Source organism: Phocoena sinus, chromosome 11 (assembly GCF_008692025.1).
Source record: "Phocoena sinus isolate mPhoSin1 chromosome 11, mPhoSin1.pri, whole genome shotgun sequence".
NCBI classification, from domain to species: domain Eukaryota; kingdom Metazoa; phylum Chordata; class Mammalia; order Artiodactyla; family Phocoenidae; genus Phocoena; species Phocoena sinus.
The window spans coordinates 26,326,307-26,351,677 of NC_045773.1; the positions used below are offsets into that span (position 1 = coordinate 26,326,307).

The 25,371-nt window shown below is 41.6% G+C and overlaps 1 protein-coding gene and 1 pseudogene across 2 annotated transcripts in view; both read right to left on the reverse strand.

The window, feature by feature from the left end:
• SYNPR (synaptoporin) overlaps window positions 1–25,371 on the reverse strand; it is a 296,179-nt gene that overhangs the window by 49,081 nt on the left and 221,727 nt on the right. The window lies entirely within an intron of this gene.
• LOC116762331 lies at window positions 23,304–23,943 on the reverse strand (annotated as a pseudogene).

A 25,371-nucleotide genomic window follows, 5' to 3' on the forward strand; every position in this document is an offset into this window, starting at 1 on the left:
TGAGTTAGGCATCGTACAAGGTACCTAGCAATGATGGAGTTGAATCCCTTTAGGCCGACCAACAGCAAGTCGTTAAAAGCTTCCTAGTTTCCAAATTTTGTGCTGGGTTATTCTAACATTTCCTTTAGAAGCAAGTAGAGGGCAAACGAACCTGACTGCTTCACGTACTGAAATTGTGATCATCATAGTGTCCATGGTTCTTTACAGGAGGGGGGTAGAGGCAGCACAAATTCATCTTCAGAGAGCACTGTACCATTAAGGGCATCTGGTAGTAAGACTTTTGAAGTTGTTGACAGTATCTTTCACCGGGTGTGGAAGGAAATTGGACTAAAGCTCCTAATAGCACACCTGGGGGTGGTTCAGTGCAAGACAGTAAGGACACATCCCAAGGGTGGTGATCCTACCCAGGAGTTAATGTGGGAAGCATTAGGCTGTTGGGGAGCAAGCTGCTGCCACTGAATTTCTGACGGCCAGGATTCAAGTGGCCGAGGTGGGGACCAGAGGGCAACTGGCCAGTTGCGGTGCTGAGCACGTTTCTCTTCCCCAGATAATTTTCTACAGCCCCTGTTTCGATCCTTTTCGATCCCAGTTGATAAAGACTCTAACCCTCTTGCTCCAGTTCTTTCTCTCTTCCCAGTAGGAAATACTGGCATTTGTCTGGTTTTAGATTGACTTTTCCTTTGCTAGTCATGTGTGTGTGTGTGTGTGTGTGTGTGTGTTTGTGTGTGTGTGTGTGTGTATAATAAGTGCATTTGCCTGTGCAGTTACACACTCACAGACACCCCTACTCGCTCAGCCTGTATGATTCACAACGTAAATCACTACAAGATCCTGGAAGTTTACACACACTTCCACACACTACATCTCATTTTTCCCCCCCAGCAACCTTCTCCATTTGAGAGACGAGGAAGCTGGAGCTCAGACATCTTAAAAGAATCATCAAAGATCACCCAGTCGGCACAGAGAAGGTAAACTCCACTATGCTCAGGTCCTTCATTCATACAGGAGGCATTTGTTGAGCCCTGCGTGCCAGGCATCAGAGAAGCTAAGAGGGGAAGGCAATGAGTTGTGAATGATGCGAGTAGAGATTATGTACAGGACGTTGAAAAGGACAAGTCCCCTCTGACTGTCATTTCCCCTGGTTTTCTTACTGAACCTGAAACATGGCATTTGGCGACACTACTTAGGATAGTGATAGTGAGTCCACCTCTACTACCGCTGGGTGCTAATCACCAACTGACAACATTATTGAGCACATACTAGGCCAGGCACCATGCCAAAGGTTTTCACGCATTATCTCACTTAAACCTTCAAACTTGATAAAGTGGTTACTATTTCCCTTCTTTTAGCAGTAAGGAAAGTGAGGAACAGAGTGGTAATACAACTTTTTGAAGCAAGGGCCTTGAAAAGAGTCTATCCAACCCCAAAGTTTTTACTCTCAGCCCTCCCACATGAAAAAAATATAATGCTATTCATTGTTTTTATCACTCACATATTTACTGACTTCCCACACCATGGCTGCCTTTTCTGAGAGACTTCTTATAGTTGGCTCTCTCTCTTAATCTCTCCACTTCTGTTTGTTTCTCAACAGGACAGTGGTCATGGACTGAATGTCTGAATGTATGGGGTCCATGCTCCCCAGGCTCACAGGCAATTTCAAACTGTTTCTGAAGACTCACATGTTGATTAGAGCAAGGTTTTCCTTTATGCCACCAGCACCTCATAAGGCATATTTATATGCTGTGGTCAAAATCTGGGGAGTGTCTCACTTCACAGAGCCTCAGGTGCAGGATCTACTTGGAGTGGACAAGGCAGAAGACGGGGACAAGGTGAGGACTGAGAAGAGTCTTGGGAAATATGCTGGTTGCAGTGACAGCTGAGAGGAGGCTCCAGCAACTGCCCTCAGGTTGCTAAAGTTGGACACAAGTTTGAAGTCCTCATCTTGCAAAGAACACTGGAGAGACTTTGTCTGAGATACAGGACTCAATGACCGTAAGGTGATAAGGATCCGTTTACCTGCAATGCCTCTGTTGACAAAAGGGGTCATTACTAGGCTCTAGCCAACGTTAAAGAAACAGCAGAAATAGAAGACAATCCAGTTCACAAATATCCTTCTGGAAGCACCTCAGGGATTTTAATGATGCTGTTTGTTCCCACGAAGGTCAGTGGACCTGGAGGTGGTACCTACACCCCTGTCTGCTAGACCTGAGAGCTGACTTCCAGCTCCCTTATTTTCAGGTAAATGGCATTGTCTAGGCAGCCAGAATAATTTATCCAGATATTTTTGCCCTAACCTTGGTTGAGTCAAAACCAGCTACATCTCCAAGACTTGCAACAAAAGCAGCACATCAGGTATGCACTAAAAGTATTTTACTAGAAGAAGAAATCAAAACTAAGGGAAAGACAAAATGCTGCATGCATTTCTGTTCTTTTTTTTTTCTTTTGCGGTACGCGGACCTCTCACTGTTGTGGCCTCTCCCATTGCGGAGGCTCAACGGCCATGGCTCACGGGCCCAGCCGCTCCGCGGCATGTGGGATCTTCCCGGACCGGGGCATGAACCCATGTCCCCTGCATCGGCAGGCAGACTCTCAACCACTGCGCCACCAGGGAAGCCCCTGCATTTCTGTTCTTAAACACAAGGGCATTCCTCCCTGGTGTGATTATGTATTAAATGGACTAAAGCTTACTGTTTCCATGGGAGGAACTTTCCATTACTTTTTGTGCTCTTCACTCACTGTTAGGGAAGATAGTTGTTTTCTTAGGGAGAGTAATAATAAATATCAGGCAGAGGGAACTGAGCTAGACATTGGAAAATGCAATCAGGATTACTGCAAACACTACTCTTTTCTACACAATTCACTGTGCTTGTTCATATGAGGACAAGGCTGGAAAGTGACCAGCTCTTCCCTCAGTGTGTGCGTGTCATCTCCATGGGCCACAAAGATATTTACCCAATTTACTGAAAGTGCGTTATACTAGAAGGATCTTTTCAAATTTCATCCCTCCTCCTGCAAGTTTGCATTTATATAGATAAACATTTCAAAGTACAAAGGAAGACTCCAAGGTGATAAAACAGGAATGGATCAGTGGAAGCCAGGGCATGGTCTGGAGTAGGACTGAAAGAAGAAAAACTCTATGAAACCCATATAATGACTTGCAAAGAGGCACTGCCATTCTCAGTAAGTTGTGATTTATTAATTTTAGTTTCTTCAAATAGAATTTGAGTCATAGGGAACTCAGACTGCCCCAACATTGTCAAATTAAAATAGATAATGAGGTCATTATCTTATATTTCAGGGAAAATCTTTTTTTTTCCCCTCTTGTTTGCCTTCCCTGGACTGTGGTGCTGTACTCAAGTGAATTATGAAACAAACAAGTCCCAGAGGTTTTTTCTACAGTTGGATGTCCAGACAACTGCCTATCTCTGTCCATTTTATTTTGTTAGTATAGAAATGCTTCACGAATAAACAACTTAAAGGGTGTGACTAAAAGATATTTATGGGGGCTTCCCTGGTGGTGCAGTGGTTGAGAGTCTGCCTGCCGATGCAGGGGACACGGGTTCGTGCCCCGGACTGGGAGGATCCCACATGCCGCGGAGCGGCTAGGCCCGTGAGCCATGGCCGCTGAGCCTGCGCGTCTGGAGCCTGTGCTCCGCAACGGGAGAGGCCACAACAGTGAGGCCCGCGTACCGCGCAAAAAAAAAAAAAAAAAAAAAAGATAATTATGACATTCAGAACACACACAGGTCACATGGGAGAGGGCCACAGTAATCTATCTGAGCTGAAGTTTTGTTTAGAATTTAGGTCAAACTGATCTGATTCATTAACAGTCAAAATAGGCTATGTATAAAAATTCAGTCAATTCAGAAATGATTAAAGGAGGAAAATGTAAGGTTCCTCATAATTTCATTCAGTATTAACAACTTAAAAAATAGAAATCAAACAGGTTCTTTAATCTGCTGTTTAGTACCTAATAATATGACCAGTAAATACCTTATTTTTAAGGAAGATTTAGCTTATTCTTAACAGTCATATAATATACCTACAGGATATATAAATTATATTGTGTAGAATGTTCTGTATTAGCACACGTTGCACAACGGTTTTCTTAATGATCCCCCAGTGGTGGAAATTTTGATTGTTTCTCATTTGTAACCATTAAAACAATGCCTTGAATGTATATTTTTGGATATCTGTATGATTGCTTTCTTTGGATAAATTTCTAGAAGCAGAGCTGCTGGGGAAAGGAGTATATTAATCCGGGTTCTCCAGGGACTAATAGGATAGATATTTTAAGGGATTTAAGGAATTATTCACATGACTATGGTGGCTGGCAAGTCTGAAATGCACAGGGCAAGCCAGCAGGCTGGCGATCAGGTAAGAGTTGATGCTACCGACGAGAGTCCAAAAGCCTGGACAACTAGAATTTCTGCGTTGCAGTTCGAAGACACAATTCCTCTTTTCACAAGAAACCTTAAGTTTTGCTCAGCAGACCTTCAACTGATTGGATGGGGCCCACTCACATTATGAGATAATATAATACATTGCATTTATTGTAGTGCTTGCATGCAATGGGCAATTACAGCTACTACTAGGTGAACTGCAAACAGTTTCCAATGCTCAAAATTCAAGGTGTTAAGTCTAATTACTAAAGTTGATTTTAAAAATCCAAATGCTTTCAAAAAGCAGAATTCCGAGACCTAGAAATATGACGTGTTCTATTACTATATTGCTCTGACAAAAAGTCACCCTATCAAGCAGTTATTTGGTCATTTTCTGCTGCTGCCTGCCGTCATTTCATTCTTCACATAATAATGACCTCGTTGAATGTTCAGGATAGGGAAACTAACAGAACCCTTGCTGGGTAGGAAATTCAGTATATCTGCCAGATTATAATAAAATAAGAAGAAATCGTTTATACACATAGAACAAAACGCAATCTCCTTTAAACCACTGAAAAGCTATTGCCCTGTCAAGCGGCTATGGAATTGTAAACTTCCAATTCTTTGGTTGTTAATATTGAATATTACCACAAGTACACAAATGCTTTTCGGAAAAAAAAAAAAAAAAGCCTGAGGCACAAGGAAACACTGTTCATCTTAGTTAACTAAACATAGTTTGTTCAATATATTTATCAGCTCAGCATGGAAAAAGTGCTCTTCGTTGTTAGCAGATATAACGTCACCCATGTTTCCAGTGCTTTGCCAGTGTCAGGGGATTAATCATACTTTTTTCAAGTTGCATCTGGAACATGACAGGTAAGAATTCATTTTCTGCACAGCAACCAGAAATCTCTTAGAAACATAAATAGGAGCATGTCACTCCCCTGCATAAAGCTCTCCTTCAAGCTTCCCCTCCCACTCAGGGCCATATCCAAAGCCCTCATCGTGGCCTACAAGGACCGACATCATCTGGGTCTTGCCCACTTTTTTGCTGTCATCGGGCCCACTTGCCACTTTCTCTTCCTGAACACAACTACCCTCACCCACCGGGGCCTCTGAACTGGCCTCCATGTTGTCCACAGTCAGCTTCATCTCTTCATTCGGGTTTCAGTGCAAATGTCACCACCTCTGAGAGGCCTCCCGTGACCATCCAAAGTGCATGTCCCACCCCTAGTCATTATCTTTCACATTATCCCATTTCATTGCTTAATTTATCTTGTTGTTTGCTCTACTGTCTGTGTGAAATTTCCCTTCTTATTTGTGAAACTGTGTTTTGCCTGTCTCTCCCCCTAGGCGCTCTAAGTAGCATGAAAGCAGGGATCCTGTTTATTTTCGCTACCTCTCTGTGACTGAGCACCAGGGCAAATCTGGTTTCCAGTAAAGACCCCATACGTATTTGTTAAATTAAGAAGAAAGGAGGGACGGAGGGAAGGGATGCAGGGAAGAAGAAAGAGTAGAAAGAGAAGGGATAGATCTCATTAAATTCCTAAGAAGAGATATTTGTCTGGAAGCTGACCCTGCTTTTACCTTGCAGAAGAGTAGAAAGAGATGCCTCACCTGTTGTGTCAGAGGAAACCAAGACGCAGAGAGGTGCAGGCACTGGATCAAAGTCACATACAGCAAGAATCACGACGCAAGCTCTCTGCTCCTAGATCGGGGACCTTCCACTACGGTGAAATTCCTGCGAGGAAGAAACTCTGGTGGCCCAGAGAGGCCGTACCTGGAGGCTGGAAGAGCCAGGGGACTAGAAGCCCCAAATGGAAGGCAACCTCGGGGGCCTGGGGGCCTGCTGGAGAAGCCCAACAAAGAGCCCAACCCTCCAGGCCTTCTCAGGCATTCCCCATCGACCCTGAATGTCTGAGCCACACCTGTGCAGCTGGGTGCTGCCTTTGTCCCAGTCTGTCAGGACCAGGCTGCAGGATCACACACTTCCAGCCTATCCCCCACTCATTCATTTATTCATCCAGCCAAATCCTACATGGAAACACTGTGCCAGAGATTACGGATATCGGAGCAAACAATATGGAGATGGTCTCTGCTCTCAGTCTTTGTTCTAAGAAGAGGCAGACAACTGAACAATCCGTTTCAATAAATGGCGATGAGGGGTTTAAGTCCAGGGGTTTATAGGGGCCCTAAGCTAATCTAGGCAACCATAGAAGGCTTCCTGGGGGAGGTGATGTTTAAGTGAAGCCTGGAGGGTGAGGAGGGTATAGTGGCTAGAGAGCTGGGGAAGGGTGGGCTCCAGGCCTAGAGGTGAGAAAGTGTGTACTTTGAGGTACTGTTTTCTTTTAGAAAATGGAAACAGGATTGCCATAGTCACTTCTATTATTCATGGTGATAATAGTAACAATAACAGCTAGCAGGTATAGATCCCTGCTTTTGTGCCAGCCACTGTACTCTGTGCTTTACATACTTTATTTCCTTTACCCTTTACCAGAGACCTGAGAGGTATAATCATTATTATCCCTGTTCTACGGATGAGGAGACTGAGGCCGAGCATAGTCCTAAAAGGAATGAGCTGGCTTCCATCCCTACCCGTTCTAGCCTAATACAACTGGTCTGTCCAGAGAGACTCTTCTTGCACAATGGAGCGTTCTTCACCTTGCCTCTCCCAGGCATATGTTATGCTTTCCAGCAGACAGGATGTCTCCTCAGCTATTCCCAGGGGTTCATCTGAGCCAGTTCCCTATCCACCTGTAGTGGGGAGGAGCTGGGTAAAATTTTCAGAATGGTTGATGCACGAGAAACTAGCTTGTTAAAAATTAATTGGCCGTGGTGGTGGCGGCGGTGTGATGAATTGGGCGATTGGGATTGACATGTATACACTGATGTGTATAAAATGGATGACTAATAAGAACCTGCTGTATAAAAAAATAAATAAAATAAAATTCAAAAAAAAATTAATTGCCTGAAAAAACAATCTGCCAAAGAATCAATTAACCAGAAACTGTCAAGGAGACTTTTACCACAGCCGTTTTGCTGCCATGTTTGAGGTTAAAGATGCTCCTCAACTGGAAGGCTGGCAAAGATGTAGGTGTGTGTAGGGGTGTGTGTGTGTGTGTGTGTGTGTGTATGTGTGTGTGTGTGTTGGAGTGTGGTACAGGGCTTGGTCCAGTGCAGCTAATACATTGGAAATATTTTAGGAGGGAAAAATCTATCTTTCAGCAAAATGATTATTTGGGGAATTGGCTCAAGGGAAATGGCTTTCTTGCATATTTGGTTCTGGTGGGAATAAACAGAGACCCTCAGGGCCACCCCACACCATCCCTGGAAAAGAACTCTTAGGGACTGACTTGGTGCCTTTGCAGCTAGCATCAAGAATGAGACTTTGTCCTTCACACTGCCCAGGCGAAGGCATGAGGTGGCTTCCTCCCATCGCCCATCCTAGTCTACATACATGTTTGTGGTCCCAGGCAGTCCTTTTCTATGTCTTGCTTAATCCCATCCTGCTTATCCAAGCCAGCCTCCTGAACTTCTGTCTCCAAATAACTCACCCCAATTTGGAGCAATCTTCCATGAAAGACCATTGTATACAATGTCTAGCAAGGATTCTACCAGAAAGACTTTGAATTTTTCAATGAGGCCAGTGATACCAAGCTATTCATTGAAGGGTCGAAAAAGTCTTCAAAAGGAAAACAGTATTGAGTCATTGGAAAGATTTCAAACAAAACAAAACCAAAAATGCTTCTCCTATGTTTTTTTCTTCTTGAGTCACAGAATGCTTAAATGGAAGAGAGCAGAAGCTAAATCCAACTTCTTCCCCTGATAGTTAGAAATCAAGGTCTAAACCATGTGAATATATGCTGCACATAAGTCTTGCAAGTAATTTCATGTTCAATATTTTTATTTAGCTCCCTGGAAATACTTAATGTTTCTGAAAATTGTAGATCACAACTCTTCAAACTGTGGTTCAAAGAGCCCTGAGGATATCTGAAACCCTTCCAGGGGGGTCATGAAATCAAAACTATTTTCACAATAATACTAAGATACTATTTGTCATTTTCAATCTCATTCTCTTGCAGGTATACGGTGGAGTTTTCCAGAAGGAAAACTGTTGTGGGATGTAGCCATTGTTCTGATGGCTAATTAAACGTGTATTTGCATATTTTAAATATTTTATACATTTCTTAGCTTTGATTTCTAATACGGTAATCTTCTAAATATTCATAGACATATTCTACACAAGTCAACAGTTCTTTGTGGTCTTCAATCATTTTTAAGAATGTAGAGGGGTCTTGGGACTTAATGTTTGAGAAGCGGTGCTCTAAATGAAGATTTTTTACTTTCCCCAAAGTTTTCATTTTTCTTATGCCCGTTTTTGATATTCAGGTTACATGGGCATGCACGGCCTGATACTGAGTGCCTATCACGTGCACGTCATCACACTAAGCAATCGCTTTTATTGTCATCAGCCAACGAGTGTGTAGAGTATGTATTAGCTCCCTGTCCTTGGCAAATACTGAATAAAGGGCTCTTGTATCGGAACTGTAGATGACACTACCTAGACATCTTTTATCCAGCTGACTGTGCATGCCTCACCTAGAGGGCATACACCTTTATCTCAGATTATGAGATGAAGATTTAGATGATAATAAACATAGAATTACATGCAATATTATATGTGCCTTACTCCATAACAAGGACCAGCTCTGTGTACTCTCCAATGAGGATATTTTGCTGAATTCACGCTCCTTATGTTACAGCTCCCTTCCGTCTTCCTCTTCCCCCGTCCTTATCATGCACAGGCTCCTTACTTTTTCTGAGCTTTCCCACTTAAAGTACTACTCAAGTACATTTCCACGATGAAGCCTTTTCTGAGGATTACATGCCTCACTACTTTCCCCATCTTCGCGTTACCCGTGCTTCTGTTTTCTGCACTTAGCCCTTCATGAGTAAACTGTTGTTTAGACCCCTAGAGCCTGACTACCCACGTTCAAACCTCCACCATTTACTTGCTTTGTCACCTTAGCAAATTTCTCCATTTCTTTGTCTGCAGAGGATGCTAATCCCAGTATCTACTTTTTAGGGTTGCTGCAAGGATTAAATGATATGATATACATAAAAAGCTTATTAGCACTGTGCCTGGTACAGAGTAAGTGCTCACTAAATACTATCATTATATCTGATGGAATGAATAGCTGTGTGCCATGTCGTAGACACAGGTGATGCCCTGTACTGTACTTCCTTGGCCTACCTGAGTGCAGGCAGCTGCTGGAGATGTTGATAAAGCTCCCATCTTACGCTCTCTTCTCTGTCTGAGGGCCTCCCTTGGCCCGAGGAAGCCTGTTCTGCTGCAGGGAAGGGCAGGTGGAAGTGTGTGCGGGGTTAACTCTCTTGAATGCAGCCTGTAAACACCTGGGGATAAAAGTCCCAGCCTCCCTGGCCCCTGGTCTTAGGAGTCTTGGGTCTGTTCCACACAGTTTCTCAGAGGATGCCAGCAGGATTGGGTCCCAGTTGCCCATGGTGGTAACCTGCTCACTAATGCAAATTCTTTTGGCTTTTCTCCCTTCTCTGTCTCAGTTTCTTGACTTTTTTGCTTGTGCCTCTTGGGATCACCTCACATAGGAGCTCCCTGTTCCCAAGTCTTTGTCACAAGGTCTGCCTTGTGGGGAACCCGAATTAAGACAGCTCCCAGCAGTTTCAACTGTTAGAGTCATTTCTCAGGGTACATTTACGTAAGGCAGGATCTCACCCTTTTTCTTTTAATTGAGATGTAATTGACATATAACCTTGTATTATTTTTAGGTATACAACATAATGATTTATGTATATATTGCAAAATTATTACCATAATAAGTTTAGTTAACATCCATGACCACATATAGTCACAATTTTTTTTCTTGTGATGAAAGCTTTTATGATCTTAGCAACTTTCAAATACAGAATACGGTACTGTTAACTACAGTCACCATGCTGTACATTATATCCCCAGGACTTATTCATCTTATAGTTGGAAGTTTGCACCTTTTGACTGCCTTCTCCCATTTTGCCCATCCCGAACCCCTTGCCTCTGTATGGCTTGACATGTTTTGTGGACCTACACCCAAGAACTCCTTGCTGAGTGACTGATATATTTTGAGAAAATTTTTAGTATTTAGATTCAAGACAAGGAAGTCCTATGAGAGTTCTCATCACAGCTGATGAGCTTAATTTTCTCTTTGTATTCCTGTTAGGTTCAAGTTTGGAATACAAAGTTATGAAAGCTTTACCCCTTTTTGGAAAATTTCACCTAGGAACTATAAATTGTGAAAATGAGCCACAAACAGCGTATATTTATAAAAATAACTTCACATTTTGTTCGGTGGATTTTACTTTGTTGAGGAATCGCCCATCTATTGAGTGACTAGTACTAACATACAAAGATGCCAAAACATCCACTACAAGCTACAGAGTTGTATATTTTTTTAAGTAATGGAAAACCTTCAAACTATGGAACTGAAGAATAGATGTCCTGGTGTAGAGGTGGAAACAGAAATGGGGAAAAGAGAAAAGGCTTTTGTTTCCTTCTACTAAACAATGGCTGGAATAAATTAGGAGTCTGGTCAGGTCAGGTTTATTCTTTGCAGTAAAGTAGTTAGGCTCATGTTTGGCTTACAGATGACCTGCCATTTTCAGAAATGTTTTGGGAACTGTAGATTATATAAACAATAAATAATGTTTAAAAAAGTGAAAAATAGAAAGAAAGGTATACTAATAGTGTGTAAGATTAGTACTGAAGACCGTATGGGTAAACTATTGCCATGGTAAGTCTGCATAATAAATCATGCCCAAACTCAGAGGCTTATAGCAACCTCCTGCCTTTGTGTCCCTAGGTTGGCTGGAGTAGCTGTGCTTGGTGTATTCATGTTAATTCTGGTGCTCAGGATGAAGGGGGGCACATCCACCTGGAGGCCTTTTCTTGCTGATGGAAGAGGCACAGGAAGGTAAGCAGCAACACGCCATGCCTGTTAAGGTCTCATCTGGAAAATGACATACCATTCTGCCCACCTTCCATTGGCCAAAGCAAGTCACCTGTCAAACTCAACATCAATGGGTAGGGAAATACAATCTGCCTCTATGTGACCATGGTGACAAAAGGTGGCTTTGCAAAAACTAGTTTGGGGAAGTGGATAAAGAATTGTGACCAATAAGTCTGTCTGCCACGGGGAATAATATTAATGATCACACTGCTTTCTAATGTTCATTATGTCCCAGTCACCCTGTTCTCCTTCAGTTTACCAAACATCTTATCACCTTTACCTTAATTATTCTCTCTGCTTGAAATTATTTCCCCTTACATTTCTTCCACTTCTATAATGTAAACTCCATGAAGGCAATTTTTTGAGGGTCTGTTTTGTTCATGGATGGTGACTTCTCATCTCTCAGATGCCACCAGCTGCTTATATATTGGGATTTGAGTCCAAAAGTCTTATTGATCAAAATTCATTGTATATTCTTAATCCATTTGTCTGTGTGATAACTTTGTTCAGATGTTTCAACCCACAATGTGCTTAAGTAGCAGAGCATCGAGATATTGTTTTAGAAGGACAGTGATCTGGATAAAATTTATTCACCAGAGGCTCTATTTCCCACCACAAGAGACTCAAGATTCAAAGCTTAAAATATCTTGGGCTTATTAACAACCAAGACTAAATTCTCCAGTGAAATGTTTTAGGATCCTACAACATAGCTGGTTAATTATACAAGAGTATTCCATGAAGTAGAAAAAATTACTTGTTCATCCTAGGGAGCTCAGCTTATCCTGAGACATGTAAGGACTGAGTTAGCTTCTCACATTTAGAAGGCAAATATTTATTTACTGGAGCATTGATTTCCACAGGTAATCTGAATTCATCACACAAAAGTATTTAAGGTTTAAGTCCAAGACACTTTCTGAGATCAGACAATATCCTGATATCACAGAATCCTTCAACGCAGAAACATCAAATTTTCTATCTTTAAGCATTCATTCATTTATTCATTCAGTAAACATTTCTAAGTACCCATTATGTGCCAGACATCGTACCATAGCTCAAAACACAAAGACAATGCCTCAAGGAGCTTATACACTAGTGGGAACACAGACACTTAAACAGATAATTACCATGGAATATGATCTTTGCTGGAAAGAAGACGTGTATAACGTTCACTGGAACGTTCAGATAAATGCAGCTCAAGGTTGAACTAGGGATTCAGGGAGATTTCCTAGTAGAGATGAAATCTAAGCCAACTCATGAAAGAGAAATAGAAAATTTACATGGCAGGAAAGGGGTATTAGAATGGGGAAAGGAAAGTGAGAGGAAGTTTGTAGACGAATGGTAAAGTGAGTGGATAGGTATAGAAATGTATGAAAATAGCAAGTCTCGGGAACTACAAGTCACTCCACAAACTTACCATCACACAGGGATGATGACTGACCATGATTTTTAGGGTTAAGCAACAGCTTTATTGAAATATAATTAACCATAATATAATACCACAAAATTCACCCATTTAAAGTGTGCAATTCAGTGTTTTTTTGTATATTTATAGAGTTTAGTACAGTCACAGAGCAACTTACACCGCTGTCTAATTTCGGAACACTTTCATCACCCCCAAAGAAGTCTCCTATCCATTAGTAGTCATACTCCATTCTCCCATTCCTTACCCCTGGAAACTACTAATATACTCTGTTTCCATAAATTTGCATATTCTAGATATTTCATATAAATAGCATCATACAATATGTAGCATTTTGTGACTGGGTTTTTTACTTAGCATAATTTTTTTTTTTTTTTTGGCTGTGCCACGCTGCATGCAGGATCTTACTTTCCCGACCAGGGATCGAACCTGTGCCCCCTGCAGTGGAAGCGCAGAGTCTTGATCACTGCACTGCCAGGGAAGTCCCACTTAGCATAATGCTTTCAAAGTTCATCCATGTTGTTGAACATTCCTTTTATATTGCTGAATAATATTCCGTTGTATGGATATACCACATCTTGCTTATCCATTCATTAACTGATGGACATTTGGGTTGTTTCCACTTTTGGACTGTTAAAAATAATGCTGCTAGGAACATTCTTGTACAGAATTTTGTTTGGATGTATGCTTTCACTTCTCTTAGGTATACACTGAGGAGTGGGATCGTTGGATCATATGATTTTACATAAACATACTCATATGTTTAACATGTAAGTTAAACATGAGTATATTTATGTAAGATCATATGATTTAACAACCTTGGGCAAGTTACGTAATTTCTCTGACTCATATTCTCCTAACACTGAGAAACTGTCAAACCATTTTCCAAGGTGGCTGTACCATTTACAATCCCACTAGCAATGTAGGAACATCCTATTTTTCCTCATCGTTGTCAATACTTGTTATTATCTGTCTTTTTAATTTTAGACATTTTAGTGAGGTTTGATTTGCATTTCCCTAATGACTAGTGATGTTGAGCATACTTTCATGTGCTTATTGGATATCTGTATGTCTTCTTTGGATAAATGTTTATTCAAATCTTTGCCCATTTAAAAACTGAATTGCCTGTTCATCGCCAAATTGTTAGAGTTCTTTATATATTCTGGATTCAAGTCCCTTTTTCAGTTTATGATCTGCAAGATTTTTCTCCCATTCTGTGGGTTGTCTTTTCACTTTCTTGAAGTGTCCTTTGAAGCACAAAGTTGTTCTCTTTTTTTAATTTGATGTAATCCAATTTATTTGTTATTTCTTTTGTTGCTTATGCTTTAGGTGCCGTACCTAAAAAATCACTGCCTAACCTGAGATCATATAGATTTACTCCTATGTTTTCTTCTAAGAGTTTTATAGGTTTTAGCTTTTATATCATCTATGATCCATTTTGAATTAAATTTTGGGATATGGTGTGACATAGGGGGTCCAACTTCATTCTCTTGCATGTCAGTATTCAGTCGTGCCTATACCATTTGTTGAAAAGACTATTCTTTCTCCATTAACAAGTCTGGAACCCTCGTTGAAAAATCAATTGACTGTAAAAGTAAAGGTTTATTTCTGGACTCAATTCTACACCATTTTTCTATATGTCTATTCTTATGCCAATACCACATTTTCTTGATTACCCTGATTAAAAAAAAAGTCAAAGAACTACATTACACCTCTACCTTTCATAAACTATTCAAGAGGCAAACAGAGCAAAGGGTGGAAAAATTAATCAATTAGTTTTTTTAATCTCAATTTAGTCATAATATAACAACTGAAAACCATTTTCAGAGAAAGTAGAAAGAATTACAGGTCATCATGTTCTCTATAAAAAGCTCTTTTATGCTGATGGATCTTTTTCCCTACCCACAAAAATTTCCTGGAAGTCACATTTTTGAATCACATTTTAAATTCCTGCCTTTAATATGCATTTATTGAGAACCTGCTCTTTGCAAGTATATTTCATCTAAATGCTTCAGAAAATAATTTCTAAAGTTAATAACCATGTTTGTAATGGTATGTATTAATGTATGTGTAGTGTATTCATTTTCCACATCAGTATTTTCTGTATTTTATTTTATTATTTTACTTTCTGCCACTTAGCTGTGCAACCTTGGGCAAGTTACATAATTCCTCTGACCCCTGTTTTCCTAATACTTAGAGTACCTCCTCTCATTGAGTTCTTATAAATATTAAATGAGAAATGCATATAAAGATCTTAGTAGAGTGTCTGATACACAGAAGCACTTAAAAGGCTTAGACTATTAGCTTTTACTATTAGAGTATTAGTAGGAGATGCACAATGATTATCTGTTGAAAAAATGTAATTTTCATGTTAATTAAAGAAACGGGAAATGGACAATAATGCACTTCCTAGAGTTCTATTTCACTAAATAAGCTCAGTTTGTTCATCTTTCCGCCTAGCTGTAACTTGGTCCCATACCCACATGAGAAAGTAGAAAAGTGTTGACAGACATTCAGTTACCTTAATGTTTCCACCAACTCTAACTTCTGATTTAGTCTTTATTTGATGACTTCTTCCAAGATTGGTCCTTTTATCTTTCTATAAAAAAGATGGTTTTCCAAGCAATTTAACAGGTAAAAAACTCCTGAAATACGTGGGCAACACAAATGATGAATAAACTATTTGAAAGCACTTGTCCAAATGTACCGCACTTGAATTTCAAGTCTAATCTACTTAAAAAATAAAAGTTTGCTAGTATCTCATCTTTCCCATTAGCTATAAGGGAGTTTCATTCCTTTAAATAGTTTTCTGACTTGTATATTTTCCAAGGTAAACAGTAGTGGACATTAGCTGTGCTTTGGTTACCAAGCACTCATTCTCCTTTCTCTTATTAATAGCACCTTGATTTCTTTTGGAGAATCACATCTCTTGGGAGATGGCATCTGTTCTACAAAAGGAACATTCCTGAGCCAAGAGGGGTGGGTGTGTGGCCCAGCTTAGACAACTAGATTATGTTTTTGGATTCTGGACCTTGAGTGGCATTGCGTAAGAATGGGATGAGGGGCTGAGTTGAACCATTCCTGTAGCAATACACAGATTTGACTCTGGAATGAAGCCATTCCTTAGTTTCAACCATATATATGTCCTGAGCTGCCTCGTTTCCTGTATTTTTTGCAGCCCAGTTCCTCAGCATTCCCTTTCATTATGTGAACTTCCCTAAATCCTTCCAAGAAATCACTTCACTTGTTACTCAAAGGCAATTTCTGTTACTTGCAACCTCCCAAACTCTGAGGGATACAAAGTCTGCCTCCATCCCTACCCATTTCCAGACCATCCAAAAGAAGTAGGGCTACTTTTAGCAAGTTTTCTGTATGCATTTGCTTGTTAACTCATTTAAGCTCCCAAAAAAACCATCCGTAAACTCCCTTGAAAGTCTCCTATTCCTTTTAAGTTTCAGAATCTCTTAAGAGTTCCAGAACTCTCCTCCAAAGTATATGATTGAAACCATGTGTGATAGGACAAAAGTGATGTTTGATAATGACGGAGAAAACCACAAAATCCTTCTTTCCCCTCCATCCTTCAGTTTTTCAATAAATATCTAATGAGGGCATACTTGCCCTGTCCTAGATGCTAGAAATACAAAAATGACTAGGACTGAGTCTTGTCCCTTAGAGAGCCTAGAGTCTAGTAGGGGAGATAAGACACACAGAAATAGTGGTAATGCCAACAGAGACTGTGATAAGAGCTACAACTGACGTACAGATCAAGTGCTAAAAGAGCCCAAAGGAGGGAATATTAATTCAGGCTGGAAAGACTGGGGAAGATTTCAGGGGAGGAGGTGAAACCTCCAGCCGACTAATCCTCCTGTAAGCGTCCAGTGGCCAATTACCTCCAGGAAATGGAATTTGCAAAATTAAGCCTGGCCTGCAGAAGATCGTTTATTTTCTCTTAGCATGCCATATTACAGTTTCCAAGGTTTATGCCTTCTTGGCCAATGTACTAAATTGCTTAGGACAGGACTGAGAACATAAGGGTGTCAAACCTTGCTGGTCTCCGCCTAATATGTCTGGGGCCTGGTGTTTGCATCATTCTAGTCAGTGGGACCAAGAGACAACTGACCGTGGTCTGAATTGGGGCCAATGTGTTTCTCAGCAGTCTTTAAATATGGTTTAAAATTAACTACCACCTCCAAGTAGCCACGTGGGCTTATTTTCTTCAAATGGGAACAGCGGCTACACCAAGCCTGCAACTCGTTTTCAGCTGCCTTGAAAACAGATATTCCTTTCACATCCTTTTATTTCCACATCTTCCTTTCTTCTGCCCACATAATATGGCCAACGTTCTTCTTCATTTTAACAGAGAAAGGATGCTCTGAATAAATCTGGGATGGACAATTGGTCTGACAGAACAGGCTTGAAAAACTTATTACTGTTCCCAGTCACACTGGCAGGGCTTTTGCGTGAAATGCTCCTTTCATGCTGCTAACCTTGAAGACATTAGGAGGCAGTGTTATTTGGATGTTGTGTACCTAGGTGACAACGAATTCATCTATCTAGCCAGAGAGTATGTAACTGAAAGACAGAAAGCCACTTCTTTTTTTAAAAAAAGTTCCCATTTTGGGCTTCCCTGGTGGCGCAGCGGTTGAGAGTCTGCCTGCCGATGCAGGGGACGTGGGTTTGTGCTCCGGTCCGGGAAGATCCCACATGCCGCGGAGCAGCTGGGCCCGTGAGCCATGGCCGCTGAGCCTGTGCGTCCGGAGCCTGTGCTCCGCAATGGGAGAGGCCACAAAAGTGAGAGGCCCGCGTACCAAAAAAAAAAAAAAAAAAAAGTTCCTATTTTTCCAAGAGGACAATTAAATTTGATAAAATAAGTAGCCCAGTGCCGCCTTTTCATCTACCTACAAAATTCACATTGTGGACAGTGTTTACATTAGTCTTCTATTGGACAAGAGCAAAGGGAAAAAATGGAAGGCCACTGCTTCTTACAAAGTTTAGGAAGAAAGACTTTGTACATCATTATTTTATTGAACTCTGCTGTGTGAACACATTAGGGATGGTGCTTCTGGGTCTCACACTCCCAGAAGCTCCTTGGGAACGACATAACATTCCTATGGAAGTCGGCATAAAAGAGGAAAGAAGGCTTCAGTGGGAATTCTAATGCTACCCTGATTTCCCCAGCCTCAGTGTCCTGAATTTCCAGCTTAGTTCAGTGACCAATGGGATGTCCTGACGATCTTTCATACTTGGGAAGGGGTGTAGATAGAGAAGGCAGAGGTCTTCAGCGCTACGGTCCTTCATTTTTTCCCAGTGGGAAAAAGTCATTTCTGAAGTTTATCCTATAGGGCAGAGGAGATTTCTGGGGCCCAGTGGGTGCATACATATTTGCTGTTATGCACTGAATTGAGTCCTCCATAAAAGATATGCTGAATTCTTAATTCCCAGTACCTCAGACTGTGACCTTATTTGGAAATAGGGTCACTGCAGATGTAATTAATTAAAATGATGTCATGCTGGAGTAGGATGGGCCCCTGATCCAATATGATTCGTACCCTTACAGGAAGATGGCCTCGTGAAGACAGAGACACAGGGAGAACGCCATGTGACGACTAAGCCAGGAAATGCCAAGGATTGCCAGCAAACCTCCAGGAGCCAGGAAGAGGCCAGGAATGGTTCCCCTGCAGGTTTCAGAGGGAGCCTGGCCCTGTTGACACTTTGGTCTCAGACTTCTAGACTTCAGAACTATGAGATAATAAATATCTGTTGTTTTAAGCCATGCAGTTTGTGGTACTTTGTTAAGGCAGCTCTGGGAAACTCATACATTTGCTTAAAACTCTCCTAGATTGTATTTTCTTGATACCTGAGACTCAGACATCCAGGTCAGTGGTCCACTTTATACATACCTCCTCCTCCAAACCGTGTCTTTTGTTCTACGCCTCCTGAGCATCTCCTAAGTTTCCCATATGCTTTCCCACTTCTGGGAGTGTGCTGCCTTCCTGGCACAGCCAGAACCCAGGACGCCGGGTCTGCTCAAAGTCTACTCATCATTCAAAGTCAGTTCAAAGGGAAAACTCCCCCATCAATCCTGAGTGAGCAAGAGTAACACTGCCCTCCAAAGTGGACTGTTTGTACCAGCACTCTGCTGGCCATTCAGCTAGCTGACTGCATGTCTAGGTTACCTCCATATATTATAACTCTTTAAAAAGTTGAGACTGTTCACTTCCTTTTGTATCTCTGAGATGCTTGCTTCTCAAAGTACAGTCCTCAAACTACAAGAATAAGTTCAGAGAATCTCAGTCCCCATCCCAGACCCAAATCAGGATGTGAATTGTAACAAGCTCCTGTGAGATTGCATAGATGGTAAAATTTGAGAAGCAGCCCCTAGAGGACCTTGACATACCAGCGACTATTTACTCAATGTATCCTTTGCATCTGCTACTTAGCTGAGTGTTTTTACTGATATTATTCCAAATTAGACAAGTCTATTAGCAATTCAAGGTACGTATTTATTACCCCATTACACAGATGAGAAGATTGGAGGGAAGCTAGATTGGAAACTGCAGGGAATATTACCACCTCTCTTCCCAGTTCAACACAACTCCCACGACTTGGCCTACCTAGTGGTTTTTCAGGCAACAATCGTAGCTGTGCAGGGAGTTGGAATCTCAGGGGGAAATCTGAGCATCTGTTGCCGACACAGGCCTCTTTTTGCTAGTTTAACACTTAGCTGATGAACCCATGTCTCTCCAGATACTCCATCAAAAAAGGGTTCCATGGAAACACTCATTTTGGGAAATGCTGCAAATTACACAGCCTTCTTGAAGATTAATAGTGTAGAACCACCTATTAAAGGCTTCATTCTATGACCTCGGTAAATATACCTACTTAGCTTGGTTTAACTCAGTTTTCCGTAAAGTTTATTTGACTCCAAATTCAGGTTGTGTAACAGCCATTAACATTCTGTGAAGGGCACTTTGGTTTAAAATGAGATGTTAATGACAAAGGGAGATTAACAGAGAGGTTCAATTCATGGGTTGCTTTTTAATTGAGAGAGAAACAGAAACACACAGAGAGAAAGACAGAGACAGAGAGAGAAAGAGAGATTTCTCTGCCGTAGTATTCTTCGAAGTGGAAGTTTTCTCAAAATGAGGTATTAGCATGTGGGAGGAGCTAGGAACCAGCATGAGCTCCTGAACCACTAGGAAGAACGGTTCATTTCTCTGTACATTATTTAATATAACGTCCTCCCTAGAATCTTCTGTTCCATGCTGTAACTCAAGACAAAGGCCTTGGATAAAATTAAGTAGGATGCTAACTCTGAAGCACAATGGGAAGATACAGTGCCAGATTAAATCATACTAACTTTAAAAAATGATCACCAAGGTCATGGGCTTGGCACATGGGGGGCGTGGTATGGCAAAGGAGCAGGATAAAGCCATGCAAAAGACATTAATTACCCATCAGGGGGTTGCTGGGGAGAGGGAGCAGGAAGCCTTATGCATCTGGCTACCAGAGGGCATCTCTTTTCAAGGGTTCTTTTCCTCTTGAGAGGAAGGGCTTCATTAAGAGGATTTTTGCTCGGGGTGGACTCCGGGTAGTTCCAAGGGTAGATTTATCTGTATTCCTGGCACTGATGAAGAGCAGCTCCTGGTCCACAGAGCTTCTCAGCGTTCTGGCAAGTAATGCCCCCATTCTCTGGAGTTTTTTATCAAGGATGGGCATCCCTTTAATGCATATCTAGGGCAGTGGTTGATCACTGCCTGTGCAATAACAATGGAAATGACAGGATGGGGTTTCCCAGCTATTTTCTTTTCAGAAATAAAGAGTGGATTTGAGGTTGGTTATTTGGAAGTAGAGATGTCTTCCTGAAGCTCCTCTCTGTGAGGACGTGGACACAATCACCTGAAATGCCTTTTGGATGATGCGTCTGCCATCAGTTATACAAAGAGACACGAAAGCAGGCAGATTGCAAGTGCTACATGGGCTTTCCACTGAAGTCCATAGATATTTTTTTCCCATTTAAAAAAATATTCCTTTATTCAGATAGTTTTTCAAGTTGTATCACATCTGGCCAGGGTTTGTGAATACAGAGGATGGGCATCACCTAGAAGCCACACTGAAACTGAAAAATGCAGATCATCACAGAGGAATATAAAGATTCTCAGGCTGTTGCCTAGCAGTGGAAACAACTTTGATCCCCATCACCTTTTCTGTGAGAAGGGCTTCTTCTATAAAATAGAAAATTTAATAACTTACAGACTTTTACCTCTTTACCCAAGCTCTTCCTCCTGGAAACATTAACAATTAATGATTTTTTACTTTTAGTTTTAAAAGAAAATAGCTTTTGATGGGGTTTGTGAATATCCTTAAGGAGATTTATTTTTTTTTAAACTTGTGAGATGAAGCAGGATTTGTGGTTTTAAAGTAGTATCTTATTTGGGGTAAGATTTCAATTTTAGTTTGTTTTCCAGATTTTTCTTAGAAGTTTTTTTTTCTTTTTCTTTTTAAAAAGGGGCATCCTTGAACCCTCTTAAGTTCTATGCAAAATTTTATGTTTCTGTTCATTTTTCTGGGGAGAAGGTCCAGCTTCTTCATGACCCACAACAATTTAAAATATACTGCCTTAGAATGTAGAGATTACACTCTAAAAGAATCCATCAATTATTACTGCTATAAAGAAGGTTAAGGTCAATGTGGTACAGAACTTTCAGGACAAACTAGAAAAATCTGTTTTAACTTTTACATAATTGCCACCATTTAATACCATAAGAACAGTGGTCATATTAATCAGGGCTAATAAAGCTGAAACTCTTAGGAAAACTGCTTCATAATGACAGAGCATATTCAGAGTTATTTTAACTGGGATTCTTGGTCTTTATGTCAATTATTATGAGACTAAACTTTGAGCAGTTCTACTTTGATTGCTTCTAGAATTTATAAGTTGCCCAAATAGCATGCTCTTAGTTTGATTGACCTTCCAAACCCCATTTTTACCTTATATTTAACAGTTCTTTTCAACTCAGATTGCAAGGGATGGAAACTAAGTTTTAAAAACCACTTATAGTGGGGCTTCCCTGGTGGCGCAATGGTTGAGAATCTGCCTGCTAATGCAGGGGACACGGGTTTGAGCCCTGATCTGAGAGGATCTCACATGCCGCGGAGCAACTAGGCCCGTGAGCCACAACTACTGAGCCTGTATGTCTGGAGCCTGTGCTCCGCAACAAGAGAGGACGCGACAGTGAGAGGCCCGCGCACCACGATGAAGAGTGGCCCCCGCTTGCCACAACTAGAGGAGGCCCTCGCACAGAAACGAAGACCCAACACAGCAAAAATAAATAAATTAATAAACTCCTACCCCCAACATCTTCTTAAAAAAAAAAAAACGCTTATAATTCAGAACATTTTCTTTTATTCCCAGTGATTTGGGAACTCAAAACCTTGGCTGTCTCTTTCCCTATGACTGACTGCTGTAGCCCACACTGAGAGATTCTGGTACCATGCTTATTTTGACAGAATGTGTTCAGTTTCTCTTTGCCCCCCGAATCACATCCTAACTCTACCCAGCAGTAACTAGTAATATCCTTTAAGGAAGAGTCGGCTTTTCTTTCCAAGGGCACGAGGCCCCTCATATTTTCTTACCCAATCATGAAGAACAGATTTATAGTTACTTGTATGAAATCTTTTTTTCTTTTTTACCAGTCTACAGCATGGACTCTCTAAACTGGTAAATACTACTTTCTTGATAGGAAAAGTCTGGCAAGAGGATAGCTGAACTCAGACATGTTTAGCTATCCAAAACATAATTGGAAAGAGGAAATTACTGTACTGGATATATTCCCTCTCAGACATAATAATGATGGAACAGTAGGGTTTATTGACAGGCTCAGTTCAAATGCTTAGCTTTAAGCACAACAAATATAGTTTTGAGTTTCACTCTACCTACTGAAAACACCCGAATGAGCATTCCAGGTTGGCAACATTGATTCTGCAATTTAAATTCAGAAAGTCAGAATTTCAGTGTGTATTAAAATCCATCGCCGCTTCTACTTCTGCTGAAGATTTTCATTGGTTCAGCTTCCGATCTTCACCTCATGAGGACTCAGTCACAAAAGGCACAAGGCTAAAAACATTCACTTTACTTACCCTGTTGGGTCCACTTGCTCCAAAGGATTGATTATACAGCAGCGCACAGAAATAAAGACTATGGAAACCCTTCTGCAGCTTATGAGTTAATCACTATCCTTTATATTTTTTTGTACATGAGGAAAGGTACAAACTTGATACCCACAATACTGTTTGCTTGTCATTTCTAGTCTGCAAAGTAAAGTTTGGGTTGAAAATCCACAGTCCAAAGAAACCTCCCTCGCCAAAGCCATTCCCTCCAAAGAGGAAGGTAATGGTCAGGTCTGATAACAAGGAAGAGTTCTGAGCCTGTAGAGGTGAATTCAGGAGACTTGCCTCTCTGGGCCACGGCAGCAACTCTTTTTAGTAAACAGTGCACTAATTGTTGCTGTCACTTGGCGTCAGCCCTCCAGTAATAAGCAAAATAAGGTCAACAAACCACCAAATCCAAGACCTCCAAGTGTCAAGAGCTTCCCTACTGCTGTGTCAGCGTGTCCCAGACAGAAACAATCTACTCCAAAACAGCCCAGGAAGAAGCAGAGCAAAGTGCTTATGAAGTACTGTCCAGTACACTTTATACAAGGTTTATTCTCTCATAGGAAGGTCCTAGGACTGGCACATTCGATTCCGTCCAGGGCGCGGCACTGGACGGAGGTGTGTTCCACACCACTGTAGGCCTGACCACCGAACTTGAGACAGCCATAACCAAGTTCCTGGGATGCCATTGCATTTCTAACATCGTCCGCTGGGTCTTCACACTCTATAAATTCATCAGGTAGGTAAGAGCAAAGGATGACTGGAGAGTGGGGTCGCCATAGCCCCAGCTCGCAGAGCAGGTGGTGCCTTCCAGGTGGGTGGCGCCAGCGGATGTGGGCTCAGGCTCGGCGGTAGTGTTGTGCCAGTGGCTCCGAGAGACACAATGCAGCAGAAGGAGATTCCCCATCAGCAAAGCCGCCTGGCCGCAGAGGAGTAACTCACTCACCGGGCAACCACCCAGCACCATCTTCCCGGGCCCAGTGGCGGAGAGCCGGCCTCAACAGCAAACCCCGGCCAGCACCGCTGACCCAAGCCCCGCCTGGTCAGGCCTCTCCAAGCAGCGCCCCCATAGATTTTTTTTTCCACTGTGCCCTGTGAGCTCATTTCCCCATATTATTTGCTGTTATTCTGCCTGGTGTTCCCTCTGTCCAGAATGCCTTGGTTTGGCCCCCATTTCTGCCTATTGAAATCTTACCCGTTCTTCAAGGTCCCATGCAAATTTCTCCTCTTCAGAGAAGGGTTTCCTGATTACCTCCAGAGAAACAAATGCTACCCTTCTGTGGTCTCTTTGGACCTTTCGTATAGCATTGATCCCATTTTGATTTCTACTGTCATAGTGCCCATGGCTGTCTCCGAGGTTCACCTTTGAAAATGGGATTGGATTCTATATCTCACTTACCCCCCAGTCACACTGAGCTCATAGCTGATGTTCAGTAAATGCCAGATGAATTGTACCTCAACACTGCAAGAGACTGCAGTTGCAGGTAGACGAAGTTTATCATTCAGCATCCTGATTTGCATGACTAGAGGATATTCCCCTTACTTCTAGGCTTGTGCTTCTTTCTTTGTTTGCTGATCTGCTTCTAGACCAGTGTTTCCCAAATGCCGGTCATTCGCATCCCTCTCATGAGCCACACCACATCTGTGGATCACTTATGCTTCCACTTACTTAATATCTTTCTTTAAATTGATTCCTCATTTCCTGACACTAACTCATTTAAAAAGTAGACCATTTACCTCGAATTAAAAGTCTAGTATCACTTGCCTTTAAGAGAAAATAAATATACGTATGAATACAATGAGAATAAAACCTTATTGAATTCATTCATATGACAAATATTTATTGAGCATTCACTCTGTACTGGGCACTGTGCTAGGAGCTGGGATACAGCAGTGAACAAGTCCCAGCTCTTTGGGCTTACACTCTGTCAGGGAAAATGGAAAATGAACCACCAAACAGGAAATATACCACCATAAAAGCTATCAGGCAAATGAAGCAGAGCAAAGAGATGGAGAGGAAGTAGGGTACTATTTAGATAAAGAGGTCAGGAAGGGCCTCTCTGAGGAGGTGATATTTGAGCAGAGACCGGGAAGAGCAAATCAGGCAACTATATGGAAGCAGAGGCTTAAAGAGCCCAGGTAAGAGCGGACAGCATGGTCCCGAGAAGGGAATCGCTCTTGGTGGTATCTCAAGGCCTCTGTGGAGGCGGATTTTATCTCAAGTCCTGGAGGAGGGGAGTGCGGCTGCAGGGTACTGAGGGAGGGAAGAGCACCAGGAAATGAGGTCAGAGACAGAAGCAAGAACAACAGCATGTCAAGTCTCACGGACTAAGGCAATGACTGATTCATAAAGGGACGGAGATTCTAGAACATGCCACTGCACTCTGGGAAATAA